This window comes from Stigmatopora nigra, chromosome 23 (assembly GCF_051989575.1).
Source record: "Stigmatopora nigra isolate UIUO_SnigA chromosome 23, RoL_Snig_1.1, whole genome shotgun sequence".
Lineage (NCBI taxonomy): Eukaryota > Metazoa > Chordata > Actinopteri > Syngnathiformes > Syngnathidae > Stigmatopora > Stigmatopora nigra.
Genome location: NC_135530.1, coordinates 1989324 through 2005278, shown reverse-complemented (window position 1 = coordinate 2005278; position 15955 = coordinate 1989324). Strand labels below are relative to the sequence as shown.

Below are 15955 nucleotides of genomic sequence, written 5' to 3'. Positions count from 1 at the left end.
TTTTTTTCATTAAAAAACGACATAGTATAGTAAGGCCTTTTTATCGCCAAAAACGACATAGTATAGTAAGGCTTTTTTTGTAAAAAAACGACATAGTATAGTAAGGCTTTTTTTCGTTAAAAAACGACATAGTATAGTAAGGCTTTTTTTCTTTAAAAAACGACATAGTATAGTAAGGCTTTTTATCGCCAAAAACGACATAGTATAGTAAGGCCTTTTTATCGCCAAAAACGACATAGTATAGTAAGGCCTTTTTATCGCCAAAAACGACATAGTATAGTAAGGCTTTTTATCGCCAAAAACGACATAGTATAGTAAGGCATTTTATCGCCAAAAACGACATAGTATAGTAAGGCCTTTTTATCGCCAAAAACGACATAGTATAGTAAGGCTTTTTATCGCAAAAAAACGACATAGTATAATAAGGCTTTTTTTTGTAAAAAAACGACATAGTATAGTAAGGCTTTTTATCGCAAAAAAACGACATAGTATAGTAAGGCTTTTTTTCGTTAAAAAACGACATACTATAGTAAGGCTTTTTATCGCAGAAAAACGACATACTATAGTAAGGCTTTTTATCGCAAAAAACGACATAGTATAGTAAGGCTTTTTTTCGTAAAAAATCGACATACTATAGTAAGGCTTTTTATTGCAAAAAAAACGACATACTATAGTAAGGCTTTTTATCGCAAAATAACGACATAGTATAGTAAGGCTTTTTATCGCAAAAAAACGACATAGTATAGTAAGGCTTTTTTCGTGAAAAAACGACATAGTATAGTAAGGCTTTTTATCACCAAAAACGACATAGTATAGTAAGGCTTTTTATCGCAAAAAAACGACATACTATAGTAAGGCTTTTTATCGCAAAAAAACGACATAGTATAGTAAGGCTTTTTTTCGTAAAAAAACGACATACTATAGTAAGGCTTTTTATCGTAAAAAAGCGACATAGTATAGTAAGGCTTTTTTTCGTAAAAAAACGACATACTATAGTAAGGCTTTTTATCGCAAAAAAACGACATAGTATAGTAAGGCTTTTTTTCGTTAAAAAACGACATACTATAGTAAGGCTTTTTATCGCAAAAAAACGACATACTATAGTAAGGCTTTTTATCGCAAAAAAACGACACACTATAGTAAGGCTTTTTATCGCAAAAAACGACATAGTATAGTAAGGCTTTTTATCGCAAAAAAACGACATAGTATAGTAAGGCTTTTTTTCGTAAAAAAAAACGACACACTATAGTAAGGCTTTTTATCGCAAAAAACGACATAGTATAGTAAGGCTTTTTATCGCAAAAAAACGACATAGTATAGTAAGGCTTTTTTTCGTAAAAAAACGACATACTATAGTAAGGCTTTTTATCGCAAAAAAACGACATAGTATAGTAAGGCTTTTTTTCGTTAAAAAACGACATAGTATAGTAAGGCTTTTTATCGCAAAAAAACGACATAGTATAGTAAGGCTTTTTTTCGTAAAAAAACGACATACTATAGTAAGGCTTTTTATCGCAAAAAAACGACATACTATAGTAAGGCTTTTTATCGCAAAAAAACGACATAGTATAGTAAGGCTTTTTTTTGTAAAAAAACGACATAGTATAGTAAGGCTTTTTATCGCAAAAAAACGACATAGTATAGTAAGGCTTTTTTTCGTTAAAAAACGACATACTATAGTAAGGCTTTTTATTGCAAAAAAACGACATACTATAGTAAGGCTTTTTATCGCAAAAAACGACAGTATAGTAAGGCTTTTTATCGCAAAAAAACGACATAGTATAGTAAGGCTTTTTTCGTGAAAAAACGACATAGTATAGTAAGGCTTTTTATCACCAAAAACGACATAGTATAGTAAGGCTTTTTATCGCAAAAAAACGACATAGTATAGTAAGGCTTTTTTTTGTAAAAAAACGACATAGTATAGTAAGGCTTTTTATCGCAAAAAAACGACATAGTATAGTAAGGCTTTTTTTCGTTAAAAAACGACATACTATAGTAAGGCTTTTTATCGCAAAAAAACGACATACTATAGTAAGGCTTTTTATCGCAAAAAAACGACATAGTGTAGTAAGGCTTTTTTTCGTAAAAAAAGGACATACTATAGTAAGGCTTTTTATTGCAAAAAAACGACATACTATAGTAAGGCTTTTTATCGCAAAAAACGACATAGTATAGTAAGGCTTTTTATCGCAAAAAAACGACATAGTATAGTAAGGCTTTTTTTTGTAAAAAAACGACATAGTATAGTAAGGCTTTTTATCGCAAAAAAACGACATAGTATAGTAAGGCTTTTTTTCGTTAAAAAACGACATACTATAGTAAGGCTTTTTATCGCAAAAAAACGACATACTATAGTAAGGCTTTTTATCGCAAAAAAACGACATAGTATAGTAAGGCTTTTTTTCGTAAAAAAACGACATACTATAGTAAGGCTTTTTATTGCAAAAAAACGACATACTATAGTAAGGCTTTTTATCGCAAAAAACGACAGTATAGTAAGGCTTTTTATCGCAAAAAAACGACATAGTATAGTAAGGCTTTTTTCGTGAAAAAACGACATAGTATAGTAAGGCTTTTTATCACCAAAAACGACATAGTATAGTAAGGCTTTTTATCGCAAAAAAACGACATAGTATAGTAAGGCTTTTTTTTGTAAAAAAACGACATAGTATAGTAAGGCTTTTTATCGCAAAAAAACGACATAGTATAGTAAGGCTTTTTTTCGTTAAAAAACGACATACTATAGTAAGGCTTTTTATCGCAAAAAAACGACATACTATAGTAAGGCTTTTTATTGCAAAAAAACGACATACTATAGTAAGGCTTTTTATCGCAAAAAACGACATAGTATAGTAAGGCTTTTTATCGCAAAAAAACGACATAGTATAGTAAGGCTTTTTTTCGTAAAAAAACGACATACTATAGTAAGGCTTTTTATCGTAAAAAAGCGACATAGTATAGTAAGGCTTTTTATCGCAAAAAACGACAGTATAGTAAGGCTTTTTATCGCAAAAAAACGACATAGTATAGTAAGGCTTTTTTCGTGAAAAAACGACATAGTATAGTAAGGCTTTTTATCACCAAAAACGACATAGTATAGTAAGGCTTTTTATCGCAAAAAAACGACATAGTATAGTAAGGCTTTTTTTTGTAAAAAAACGACATAGTATAGTAAGGCTTTTTATCGCAAAAAAACGACATAGTATAGTAAGGCTTTTTTTCGTTAAAAAACGACATACTATAGTAAGGCTTTTTATCGCAAAAAAACGACATACTATAGTAAGGCTTTTTATTGCAAAAAAACGACATACTATAGTAAGGCTTTTTATCGCAAAAAACGACATAGTATAGTAAGGCTTTTTATCGCAAAAAAACGACATAGTATAGTAAGGCTTTTTTTCGTAAAAAAACGACATACTATAGTAAGGCTTTTTATCGTAAAAAAGCGACATAGTATAGTAAGGCTTTTTATCGCAAAAAACGACATAGTATAGTAAGGCTTTTTATCGCAAAAAAACGACATAGTATAGTAAGGCTTTTTTTCGTAAAAAAACGACAGTATAGTAAGGCATTTTATCGCAAAAAAACGACATAGTATAGTAAGGCTTTTTTTCGTAAAAAAACGACATACTATAGTAAGGCTTTTTATCGCAAAAAAACGACATACTATAGTAAGGCTTTTTATCGCAAAAAAACGACATAGTATAGTAAGGCTTTTTTTTGTAAAAAAACGACATAGTATAGTAAGGCTTTTTATCGCAAAAAAACGACATAGTATAGTAAGGCTTTTTTTCGTTAAAAAACGACATACTATAGTAAGGCATTTTATCGCAAAAAAACGACATAGTATAGTAAGGCTTTTTATCGCAAAAAAACGACATACTATAGTAAGGCTTTTTATCGCAAAAAAACAACATAGTATAGTAAGGCTTTTTTTTGTAAAAAAACGACATAGTATAGTAAGGCTTTTTATCGCAAAAAAACGACATAGTATAGTAAGGCTTTTTTTCGTTAAAAAACGACATACTATAGTAAGGCTTTTTATTGCAAAAAAACGACATACTATAGTAAGGCTTTTTATCGCAAAAAACGACAGTATAGTAAGGCTTTTTATCGCAAAAAAACGACATAGTATAGTAAGGCTTTTTTCGTGAAAAAACGACATAGTATAGTAAGGCTTTTTATCACCAAAAACGACATAGTATAGTAAGGCTTTTTATCGCAAAAAAACGACATAGTATAGTAAGGCTTTTTTTGTAAAAAAAACGACATAGTATAGTAAGGCTTTTTATCGCAAAAAAACGACATAGTATAGTAAGGCTTTTTTTCGTTAAAAAACGACATACTATAGTAAGGCTTTTTATCGCAAAAAAACGACATACTATAGTAAGGCTTTTTATCGCAAAAAAACGACATAGTGTAGTAAGGCTTTTTTTCGTAAAAAAACGACATACTATAGTAAGGCTTTTTATTGCAAAAAAACGACATACTATAGTAAGGCTTTTTATCGCAAAAAACGACATAGTATAGTAAGGCTTTTTATCGCAAAAAAACGACATAGTATAGTAAGGCTTTTTTTTGTAAAAAAACGACATAGTATAGTAAGGCTTTTTATCGCAAAAAAACGACATAGTATAGTAAGGCTTTTTTTCGTTAAAAAACGACATACTATAGTAAGGCTTTTTATCGCAAAAAAACGACATACTATAGTAAGGCTTTTTATCGCAAAAAAACGACATAGTATAGTAAGGCTTTTTTTCGTAAAAAAACGACATACTATAGTAAGGCTTTTTATCGCAAAAAACGACAGTATAGTAAGGCTTTTTATCGCAAAAAAACAACATAGTATAGTAAGGCTTTTTTCGTGAAAAAACGACATAGTATAGTAAGGCTTTTTATCACCAAAAACGACATAGTATAGTAAGGCTTTTTATCGCAAAAAAACGACATAGTATAGTAAGGCTTTTTTTTGTAAAAAAACGACATAGTATAGTAAGGCTTTTTATCGCAAAAAAACGACATAGTATAGTAAGGCTTTTTTTCGTTAAAAAACGACATACTATAGTAAGGCTTTTTATCGCAAAAAAACGACATACTATAGTAAGGCTTTTTATCGCAAAAAAACGACATAGTGTAGTAAGGCTTTTTTTCGTAAAAAAACGACATACTATAGTAAGGCTTTTTATTGCAAAAAAACGACATACTATAGTAAGGCTTTTTATCGCAAAAAACGACATAGTATAGTAAGGCTTTTTATCGCAAAAAAACGACATAGTATAGTAAGGCTTTTTTCGTGAAAAAACGACATAGTATAGTAAGGCTTTTTATCACCAAAAACGACATCGTATAGTAAGGCTTTTTATCGCAAAAAAACGACATACTATAGTAAGGCTTTTTATCGCAAAAAAACGACATAGTATAGTAAGGCTTTTTTTCGTAAAAAAAACGACATACTATAGTAAGGCTTTTTATCGTAAAAAAGCGACATAGTATAGTAAGGCTTTTTATCGCAAAAAAACGACATACTATAGTAAGGCTTTTTATCGCAAAAAAACGACATAGTATAGTAAGGCTTTTTTTCGTAAAAAAACGACATAGTATAGTAAGGCTTTTTATCGCAAAAAACGACATAGTATAGTAAGGCTTTTTATCACAAAAAAAAACGACATACTATAGTAAGGCTTTTTATCGCAAAAAAACGACATAGTATAGTAAGGCTTTTTATCGCAAAAAAACGACATAGTATAGTAAGGCTTTTTTTGTAAAAAAAAGACATAGTATAGTAAGGCTTTTTATCGCAAAAAAACGACATAGTATAGTAAGGCTTTTTTTTCATTAAAAAACGACATACTATAGTAAGGCTTTTTATCGCAAAAAACGACATAGTATAGTAAGGCTTTTTATCGCAAAAAAACGACATAGTATAGTAAGGCTTTTTTTCGTAAAAATACGACATAGTAGAGTAAGGCTTTTTATCGCAAAAAAAACGACATAGTATAGTAAGGCTTTTTATCGCAAAAAACGACAGTATAGTAAGGCTTTTTATCACAAAAAAACGACATACTATAGTAAGGGTTTTTATCGCAAAAAAACGACATAGTATAGTAAGGCTTTTTTTCATTAAAAAACGACATACTATAGTAAGGCTTTTTATCGCAAAAAACGACATAGTATAGTAAGGCTTTTTATCGCAAAAAAACGACATAGTATAGTAAGGCTTTTTTTCGTAAAAAAACGACATAGTATAGTAAGGCTTTTTTCGTGAAAAAACGACATAGTATAGTAAGGCTTTTTTTCGTTAAAAAACGACATAGTATAGTAAGGCTTTTTATCGTAAAAAAACGACATAGTATAGTAAGGCTTTTTTTCGTAAAAATACGACATAGTATAGTAAGGCTTTTTATCGCAAAAAAACGACATACTATAGTAAGGCTTTTTATCGCAAAAAACGACATAGTATAGTAAGGCTTTTTATCGCAAAAAAACGACATAGTATAGTAAGGCTTTTTTTCGTAAAAAAACGACATAGTATAGTAAGGCATTTTATCGCAAAAAAACGACATAGTATAGTAAGGCTTTTTTTCGTAAAAAACGACATAGTATAGTAAGGCTTTTTATCACCAAAAATGACATAGTATAGTAAGGCTTTTTTTGTTAAAAAACGACATAGTATAGTAAGGCTTTTTTTTCGTTAAAAAACGACATAGTATAGTAAGGCTTTTTATCACCAAAAACGACATAGTATAGTAAGGCTTTTTTCGTGAAAAAACGACATAGTATAGTAAGGCTTTTTTTCGCAAAAAAACGACATAGTATAGTAAGGCTTTTTTTCGTAAAAAAACGACATACTATAGTAAGGCTTTTTATCGTAAAAAAACGACATACTATAGTAAGGCTTTTTATCGCAAAATAACGACATAGTATAGTAAGGCTTTTTTCGTGAAAAAACGACATAGTATAGTAAGGCTTTTTATCACCAAAAACGACATAGTATAGTAAGGCTTTTTATCGCTAAAAAACGACATAGTATAGTAAGGCTTTTTATCGCAAAAAAACGACATAGTATAGTAAGGCTTTTTTTCGTAAAAAAACGACATACTATAGTAAGGCTTTTTATCGCAAAAAAACGACATAGTATAGTAAGGCTTTTTTTTCATTAAAAAACGACATACTATAGTAAGGCTTTTTATTGCAAAAAAACGACATACTATAGTAAGGCTTTTTATCGCAAAAAACGACAGTATAGTAAGGCTTTTTATCGCAAAAAAACGACATAGTATAGTAAGGCTTTTTTCGTGAAAAAACGACATAGTATAGTAAGGCTTTTTATCACCAAAAACGACATAGTATAGTAAGGCTTTTTATCGCAAAAAAACGACATAGTATAGTAAGGCTTTTTTTTGTAAAAAAACGACATAGTATAGTAAGGCTTTTTATCGCAAAAAAACGACATAGTATAGTAAGGCTTTTTTTCGTTAAAAAACGACATACTATAGTAAGGCTTTTTATCGCAAAAAAACGACATACTATAGTAAGGCTTTTTATTGCAAAAAAACGACATACTATAGTAAGGCTTTTTATCGCAAAAAACGACATAGTATAGTAAGGCTTTTTATCGCAAAAAAACGACATAGTATAGTAAGGCTTTTTTTCGTAAAAAAACGACATACTATAGTAAGGCTTTTTATCGTAAAAAAGCGACATAGTATAGTAAGGCTTTTTATCGCAAAAAACGACATAGTATAGTAAGGCTTTTTATCGCAAAAAAACGACATAGTATAGTAAGGCTTTTTTTCGTAAAAAAACGACAGTATAGTAAGGCATTTTATCGCAAAAAAACGACATAGTATAGTAAGGCTTTTTTTCGTAAAAAAACGACATACTATAGTAAGGCTTTTTATCGCAAAAAAACGACATACTATAGTAAGGCTTTTTATCGCAAAAAAACGACATAGTATAGTAAGGCTTTTTTTTTGTAAAAAAACGACATAGTATAGTAAGGCTTTTTATCGCAAAAAAACGACATAGTATAGTAAGGCTTTTTTTCGTTAAAAAACGACATACTATAGTAAGGCATTTTATCGCAAAAAAACGACATAGTATAGTAAGGCTTTTTATCGCAAAAAAACGACATACTATAGTAAGGCTTTTTATCGCAAAAAAACAACATAGTATAGTAAGGCTTTTTTTTGTAAAAAAACGACATAGTATAGTAAGGCTTTTTATCGCAAAAAAACGACATAGTATAGTAAGGCTTTTTTTCGTTAAAAAACGACATACTATAGTAAGGCTTTTTATTGCAAAAAAACGACATACTATAGTAAGGCTTTTTATCGCAAAAAACGACAGTATAGTAAGGCTTTTTATCGCAAAAAAACGACATAGTATAGTAAGGCTTTTTTCGTGAAAAAACGACATAGTATAGTAAGGCTTCTTATCACCAAAAACGACATAGTATAGTAAGGCTTTTTATCGCAAAAAAACGACATAGTATAGTAAGGCTTTTTTTGTAAAAAAAACGACATAGTATAGTAAGGCTTTTTATCGCAAAAAAACGACATAGTATAGTAAGGCTTTTTTTCGTTAAAAAACGACATACTATAGTAAGGCTTTTTATCGCAAAAAAACGACATACTATAGTAAGGCTTTTTATTGCAAAAAAACGACATAGTGTAGTAAGGCTTTTTTTCGTAAAAAAACGACATACTATAGTAAGGCTTTTTATTGCAAAAAAACGACATACTATAGTAAGGCTTTTTATCGCAAAAAACGACATAGTATAGTAAGGCTTTTTATCGCAAAAAAACGACATAGTATAGTAAGGCTTTTTTTTGTAAAAAAACGACATAGTATAGTAAGGCTTTTTATCGCAAAAAAACGACATAGTATAGTAAGGCTTTTTTTCGTTAAAAAACGACATACTATAGTAAGGCTTTTTATCGCAAAAAAACGACATACTATAGTAAGGCTTTTTATCGCAAAAAAACGACATAGTATAGTAAGGCTTTTTTTCGTAAAAAAACGACATACTATAGTAAGGCTTTTTATCGCAAAAAACGACAGTATAGTAAGGCTTTTTATCGCAAAAAAACAACATAGTATAGTAAGGCTTTTTTCGTGAAAAAACGACATAGTATAGTAAGGCTTTTTATCACCAAAAACGACATAGTATAGTAAGGCTTTTTATCGCAAAAAAACGACATAGTATAGTAAGGCTTTTTTTTGTAAAAAAACGACATAGTATAGTAAGGCTTTTTATCGCAAAAAAACGACATAGTATAGTAAGGCTTTTTTTCGTTAAAAAACGACATACTATAGTAAGGCTTTTTATCGCAAAAAAACGACATACTATAGTAAGGCTTTTTATCGCAAAAAAACGACATAGTGTAGTAAGGCTTTTTTTCGTAAAAAAACGACATACTATAGTAAGGCTTTTTATTGCAAAAAAACGACATACTATAGTAAGGCTTTTTATCGCAAAAAACGACATAGTATAGTAAGGCTTTTTATCGCAAAAAAACGACATAGTATAGTAAGGCTTTTTTCGTGAAAAAACGACATAGTATAGTAAGGCTTTTTATCACCAAAAACGACATCGTATAGTAAGGCTTTTTATCGCAAAAAAACGACATACTATAGTAAGGCTTTTTATCGCAAAAAAACGACATAGTATAGTAAGGCTTTTTTTCGTAAAAAAAACGACATACTATAGTAAGGCTTTTTATCGTAAAAAAGCGACATAGTATAGTAAGGCTTTTTATCGCAAAAAAACGACATACTATAGTAAGGCTTTTTATCGCAAAAAAACGACATAGTATAGTAAGGCTTTTTTTCGTAAAAAAACGACATAGTATAGTAAGGCATTTTGTCGCAAAAAAACGACATAGTATAGTAAGGCTTTTTTTCGTAAAAAAACGACATACTATAGTAAGGCTTTTTATCGCAAAAAAATGACATACTATAGTAAGGCTTTTTATCGCAAAAAAACGACATAGTATAGTAAGGCTTTTTTTTGTAAAAAAAACGACATAGTATAGTAAGGCTTTTTATCGCAAAAAAACGACATAGTATAGTAAGGCTTTTTTTCGTTAAAAAACGACATACTATAGTAAGGCTTTTTATCGCAAAAAAACGACATACTATAGTAAAGCTTTTTATCGCAAAAAAACGACATAGTATAGTAAGGCTTTTTTTCGTAAAAAAAACGACATACTATAGTAAGGCTTTTTATTGCAAAAAAAACGACATACTATAGTAAGGCTTTTTATCGCAAAATAACGACATAGTATAGTAAGGCTTTTTATCGCAAAAAAACGACATAGTATAGTAAGGCTTTTTTCGTGAAAAAACGACATAGTATAGTAAGGCTTTTTATCACCAAAAACGACATAGTATAGTAAGGCTTTTTTTTGTAAAAAAACGACATAGTATAGTAAGGCTTTTTATCGCAAAAAAACGACATAGTATAGTAAGGCTTTTTTTCGTAAAAAAACGACATACTATAGTAAGGCTTTTTATCGTAAAAAAGCGACATAGTATAGTAAGGCTTTTTATTGCAAAAAAAACGACATACTATAGTAAGGCTTTTTATCGCAAAATAACGACATAGTATAGTAAGGCTTTTTTCGTGAAAAAACGACATAGTATAGTAAGGCTTTTTATCACCAAAAACGACATAGTATAGTAAGGCTTTTTATCGCTAAAAAACGACATACTATAGTAAGGCTTTTTATCGCAAAAAAACGACATAGTATAGTAAGGCTTTTTTTCGTAAAAAAACGACATACTATAGTAAGGCTTTTTATCGCAAAAAAGCGACATAGTATAGTAAGGCTTTTTATCGCAAAAAACGACATAGTATAGTAAGGCTTTTTATCGCAAAAAAACGACATAGTATAGTAAGGCTTTTTTTCGTAAAAAAACGACATAGTATAGTAAGGCATTTTATCGCAAAAAAACGACATAGTATAGTAAGGCTTTTTTTCGTAAAAAACGACATAGTATAGTAAGGCTTTTTATCACCAAAAATGACATAGTATAGTAAGGCTTTTTTTGTTAAAAAACGACATAGTATAGTAAGGCTTTTTTTTCGTTAAAAAACGACATAGTATAGTAAGGCTTTTTATCACCAAAAACGACATAGTATAGTAAGGCTTTTTTCGTGAAAAAACGACATAGTATAGTAAGGCTTTTTTTCGCAAAAAAACGACATAGTATAGTAAGGCTTTTTTTCGTAAAAAAACGACATACTATAGTAAGGCTTTTTATCGTAAAAAAACGACATAGTATAGTAAGGCTTTTTTTCGTAAAAATACGACATAGTATAGTAAGGCTTTTTATCGCAAAAAACGACATAGTATAGTAAGGCTTTTTATCGCAAAAAAACGACATAGTATAGTAAGGCTTTTTATCGCAAAAAACGACATAGTATAGTAAGGCTTTTTATCACAAAAAAAAACGACATACTATAGTAAGGCTTTTTATCGCAAAAAAACGACATAGTATAGTAAGGCTTTTTATCGCAAAAAAACGACATAGTATAGTAAGGCTTTTTTTGTAAAAAAAAGACATAGTATAGTAAGGCTTTTTATCGCAAAAAAACGACATAGTATAGTAAGGCTTTTTTTTCATTAAAAAACGACATACTATAGTAAGGCTTTTTATCGCAAAAAACGACATAGTATAGTAAGGCTTTTTATCGCAAAAAAACGACATAGTATAGTAAGGCTTTTTTTCGTAAAAATACGACATAGTAGAGTAAGGCTTTTTATCGCAAAAAAAAACGACATAGTATAGTAAGGCTTTTTATCGCAAAAAACGACAGTATAGTAAGGCTTTTTATCACAAAAAAACGACATACTATAGTAAGGGTTTTTATCGCAAAAAAACGACATAGTATAGTAAGGCTTTTTTTCATTAAAAAACGACATACTATAGTAAGGCTTTTTATCGCAAAAAACGACATAGTATAGTAAGGCTTTTTATCGCAAAAAAACGACATAGTATAGTAAGGCTTTTTTTCGTAAAAAAACGACATAGTATAGTAAGGCTTTTTTCGTGAAAAAACGACATAGTATAGTAAGGCTTTTTTTCGTTAAAAAACGACATAGTATAGTAAGGCTTTTTATCGTAAAAAAACGACATAGTATAGTAAGGCTTTTTTTCGTAAAAATACGACATAGTATAGTAAGGCTTTTTATCGCAAAAAAACGACATACTATAGTAAGGCTTTTTATCGCAAAAAACGACATAGTATAGTAAGGCTTTTTTCTTGAAAAAACGACATAGTATAGTAAGGCTTTTTATCGCAAAAAAACGACATAGTATAGTAAGGCTTTTTATCGCAAAAAACGACATAGTATAGTAAGGCTTTTTTTCGTAAAAAACGACATAGTATAGTAAGGCTTTTTATCGCAAAAAACGACATAGTATAGTAAGGCTTTTTATCGCAAAAAACGACATAGTATAGTAAGGCTTTTTATCACAAAAAAACGACATACTATAGTAAGGCTTTTTATCGCAAAAAAACGACATAGTATAGTAAGGCTTTTTTTCGTTAAAAAACGACATACTATAGTAAGGCTTTTTATCGCAAAAAACGACATAGTATAGTAAGGCTTTTTATCGCCAAAAACGACATAGTATAGTAAGGCTTTTTATCGCCAAAAACGACATAGTAAGGCCTTTTTATGGCCAAAAACGACACAGTATAGTAAGGCTTTTTATGTCCAAAAACGACATAGTATAGTAAGGCCTTTTTATCGCCAAAAAAGACATAGTATAGTAAGGCTTTTTATGGCCAAAAAGACATAGTATAGTAAGGCTTTTTTCATAAAAAAAACAACATAGTATAGTAAGGCTTTTTATTGGCAAAAAACAACATAGTATAGTAAGGCTTTTTTCATAAAAAAACAACATAGTATAGTAAGGCTTTTTTTCATAAAAAAATAACATAGTATAGTAAGGCTTTTTATTGGCAAAAAACAACATAGTATAGTAAGGCTTTTTATCATAAAAAACAACATAGTATAGTAAGGCTTTTTTTCATAAAAAAATAACATAGTATAGTAAGGCTTTTTATTGGCAAAAAACAACATAGTATAGTAAGGCTTTTTATCATAAAAAACAACATAGTATAGCAAGGCTTTTTTCATAAAAAAACAACATAGTATAGTAAGGCTTTTTTCATAAAAAAATAACAGTATAGTAAGGCTTAATATTGGCAAAAAACGACATACTATAGTAAGGCTTTTTATCGCAAAAAACGACATAGTATAGTAAAGCTTTTTATCGCCAAAAAACGACATAGTATAGTAAGGCTTTTTATCGCAAAAAAACGACATAGTATAGTAAGGCTTTTTTTTCGTAAAAAACGACATACTATAGTAAGGCTTTTTATCGCAAAAAAACGACATACTATAGTAAGGCTTTTTATCGCAAAAAAACATAGTATAGTAAGGCTTTTTTTCGTAAAAAAACGACATTCTATAGTAAGGCTTTTTATTGCAAAAATACGACATACTATAGTAAGGCTTTTTATCGCAAAAAAACGACATAGTATAGTAAGGCTTTTTTCGTGAAAAAACGACATAGTATAGTAAGGCTTTTTATCACCAAAAACGACATAGTATAGTAAGGCTTTTTATCGCAAAAAAACGACATAGTATAGTAAGGCTTTTTATCGCAAAAAAACGACATAGTATAGTAAGGCTTTTTTCGTGAAAAAACGACATAGTATAGTAAGGCTTTTTATCACCAAAAACGACATAGTATAGTAAGGCTTTATTTCGTTAAAAACGACATAGTATAGTAAGGCTTTTTTTCGTAAAAAAACGACATAGTATAGTAAGGCTTTTTTCGTGAAAAAACGACATAGTATAGTAAGGCTTTTTTTCGTAAAAATACGACATAGTATAGTAAGGCTTTTTATCGCAAAAAAACGACATAGTATAGTAAGGCTTTTTTTCGTAAAAAAACGACATACTATAGTAAGGCTTTTTATCGCAAAAAAACGACATAGTATAGTAAGGCTTTTTATCGCAAAAAAACGACATAGTATAGTAAGGCTTTTTATCGCAAAAAAACGACATAGTATAGTAAGGCTTTTTTTCGTAAAAATACGACATAGGCTACGACATAGGCGTAAGGCTTTTTATCGCAAAAAACGACATAGTATAGTAAGGCTTTTTATCACAAAAAAACGACATACTATAGTAAGGCTTTTTATCGCAAAAAAAACGACATAGTATAGTAAGGCTTTTTATCGCAAAAAAACGACATAGTATAGTAAGGCTTTTTTCGTGAAAAAACGACATAGTATAGTAAGGCTTTTTCTCGCAAAAAAAATGACATAGTAAGGCTTTTTATCGCAAAAAAACGACATAGTATAGTAAAGCTTTTTTTCGTAAAAATACGACATAATATAGTAAGGCTTTTTTTCGTAAAAAAACGACATACTATAGTAAGGCTTTGTATCGCAAAAAAACGACATAGTATAGTAAGGCTTTTTATCACAAAAAAATGACATAGTATAGTAAGGCTTTTTTTCGTTAAAAAACGACATAGTTCAGTAAGGCTTTTTATCGCAAAAAAACGACATAGTATAGTAAGGCTTTTTATCGCAAAAAAACGACATAGTATAGTAAGGCTTTTTTTCGTAAAAAAACGACATAGTATAGTAAGGCTTTTTTCGTGAAAAAACGACATAGTATAGTAAGGCTTTTTTTTTCGTAAAAATACGACATAGTATAGTAAGGCTTTTTATCGCAAAAAAACGACATAGTATAGTAAGGCTTTTTATCACAAAAAAAACGACATACTATAGTAAGGCTTTTTATCGCAAAAAAACGACATAGTATAGTAAGGCTTTTTTTCGTTAAAAAACAACATACTATAGTAAGGCTTTTTATCGCAAAAAAACGACAGTATAGTAAGGCTTTTTATCGCAAAAAAACGACATAGTATAGTAAGGCTTTTTTTTGTAAAAAAACGACATAGTATAATAAGGCTTTTTATCGCAAAAAAACGACATAGTATAGTAAGGCTTTTTTCGTTAAAAAACGACATAGTATAGTAAGGCTTTTTTTCGTTAAAAAAAACGACATAGTATAGTAAGGCTTTTTTTCTTTAAAAAACGACATAGTATAGTAAGGCTTTTTTCTTGAAAAAACGACATAGTATAGTAAGGCTTTTTATCGCAAAAAAACGACATAGTATAGTAAGGCTTTTTTTTGTAAAAAAACGACATAGTATAATAAGGCTTTTTATCTCAAAAAAACGACATAGTATAGTAAGGCTTTTTTTCGTAAAAAAAACGACATAGTATAGTAAGGCTTTTTTCGTTAAAAAACGACATAGTATAGTAAGGCTTTTTTTCGTTAAAAAAAACGACATAGTATAGTAAGGCTTTTTTTCTTTAAAAAACGACATAGTATAGTAAGGCTTTTTTCTTGAAAAAACGACATAGTATAGTAAGGCTTTTTTCTTGAAAAAACGACATAGTATAGTGAGGCTTTTTTTCGTTAAAAAACGACATAGTATAGTAAGGCTTTTTATCGCCAAAAAACAACATAGTATAGTAAGGCTTTTTTCATTAAAAAAACAACATAGTATAATAAGGCTTTTTTCATAAAAAAACAACATAGTATAGTGAGGCTTTTTATTGGCAAAAACGACTTAGTATAGTAAGGCTTTTGACTTAAAAACGACATAGTAAAGTAAGGCTTTTGACTTAAAAACGACAGTATAGTAAGGCTTGTGACTTAAAAACGACATAGTATAGTAAGGATTTTGACTTAAAAACGACATAGTATAGTAAGGCTTTTCTTAAAAAACGACATAGTATAGTAAGGCTTTTGACTTAAAAACGACATAGTATAGTAAGGCTTTTGACTTAAAAACGACATAGTATAGTAAGGCTTTTGACTTAAAAACGACATAGTAAATTAAGGCT

The 15955-nt window shown here is 29.5% G+C and overlaps 1 protein-coding gene across 1 annotated transcript in view; it reads left to right on the top strand.

Annotated features, from left to right (window-relative positions):
• The window catches only part of plxnc1 (plexin C1), a 41417-nt gene that overhangs the window by 21905 nt on the left and 3557 nt on the right, over positions 1-15955 (top strand). The gene's annotated exons all lie outside the window — the stretch shown is intronic.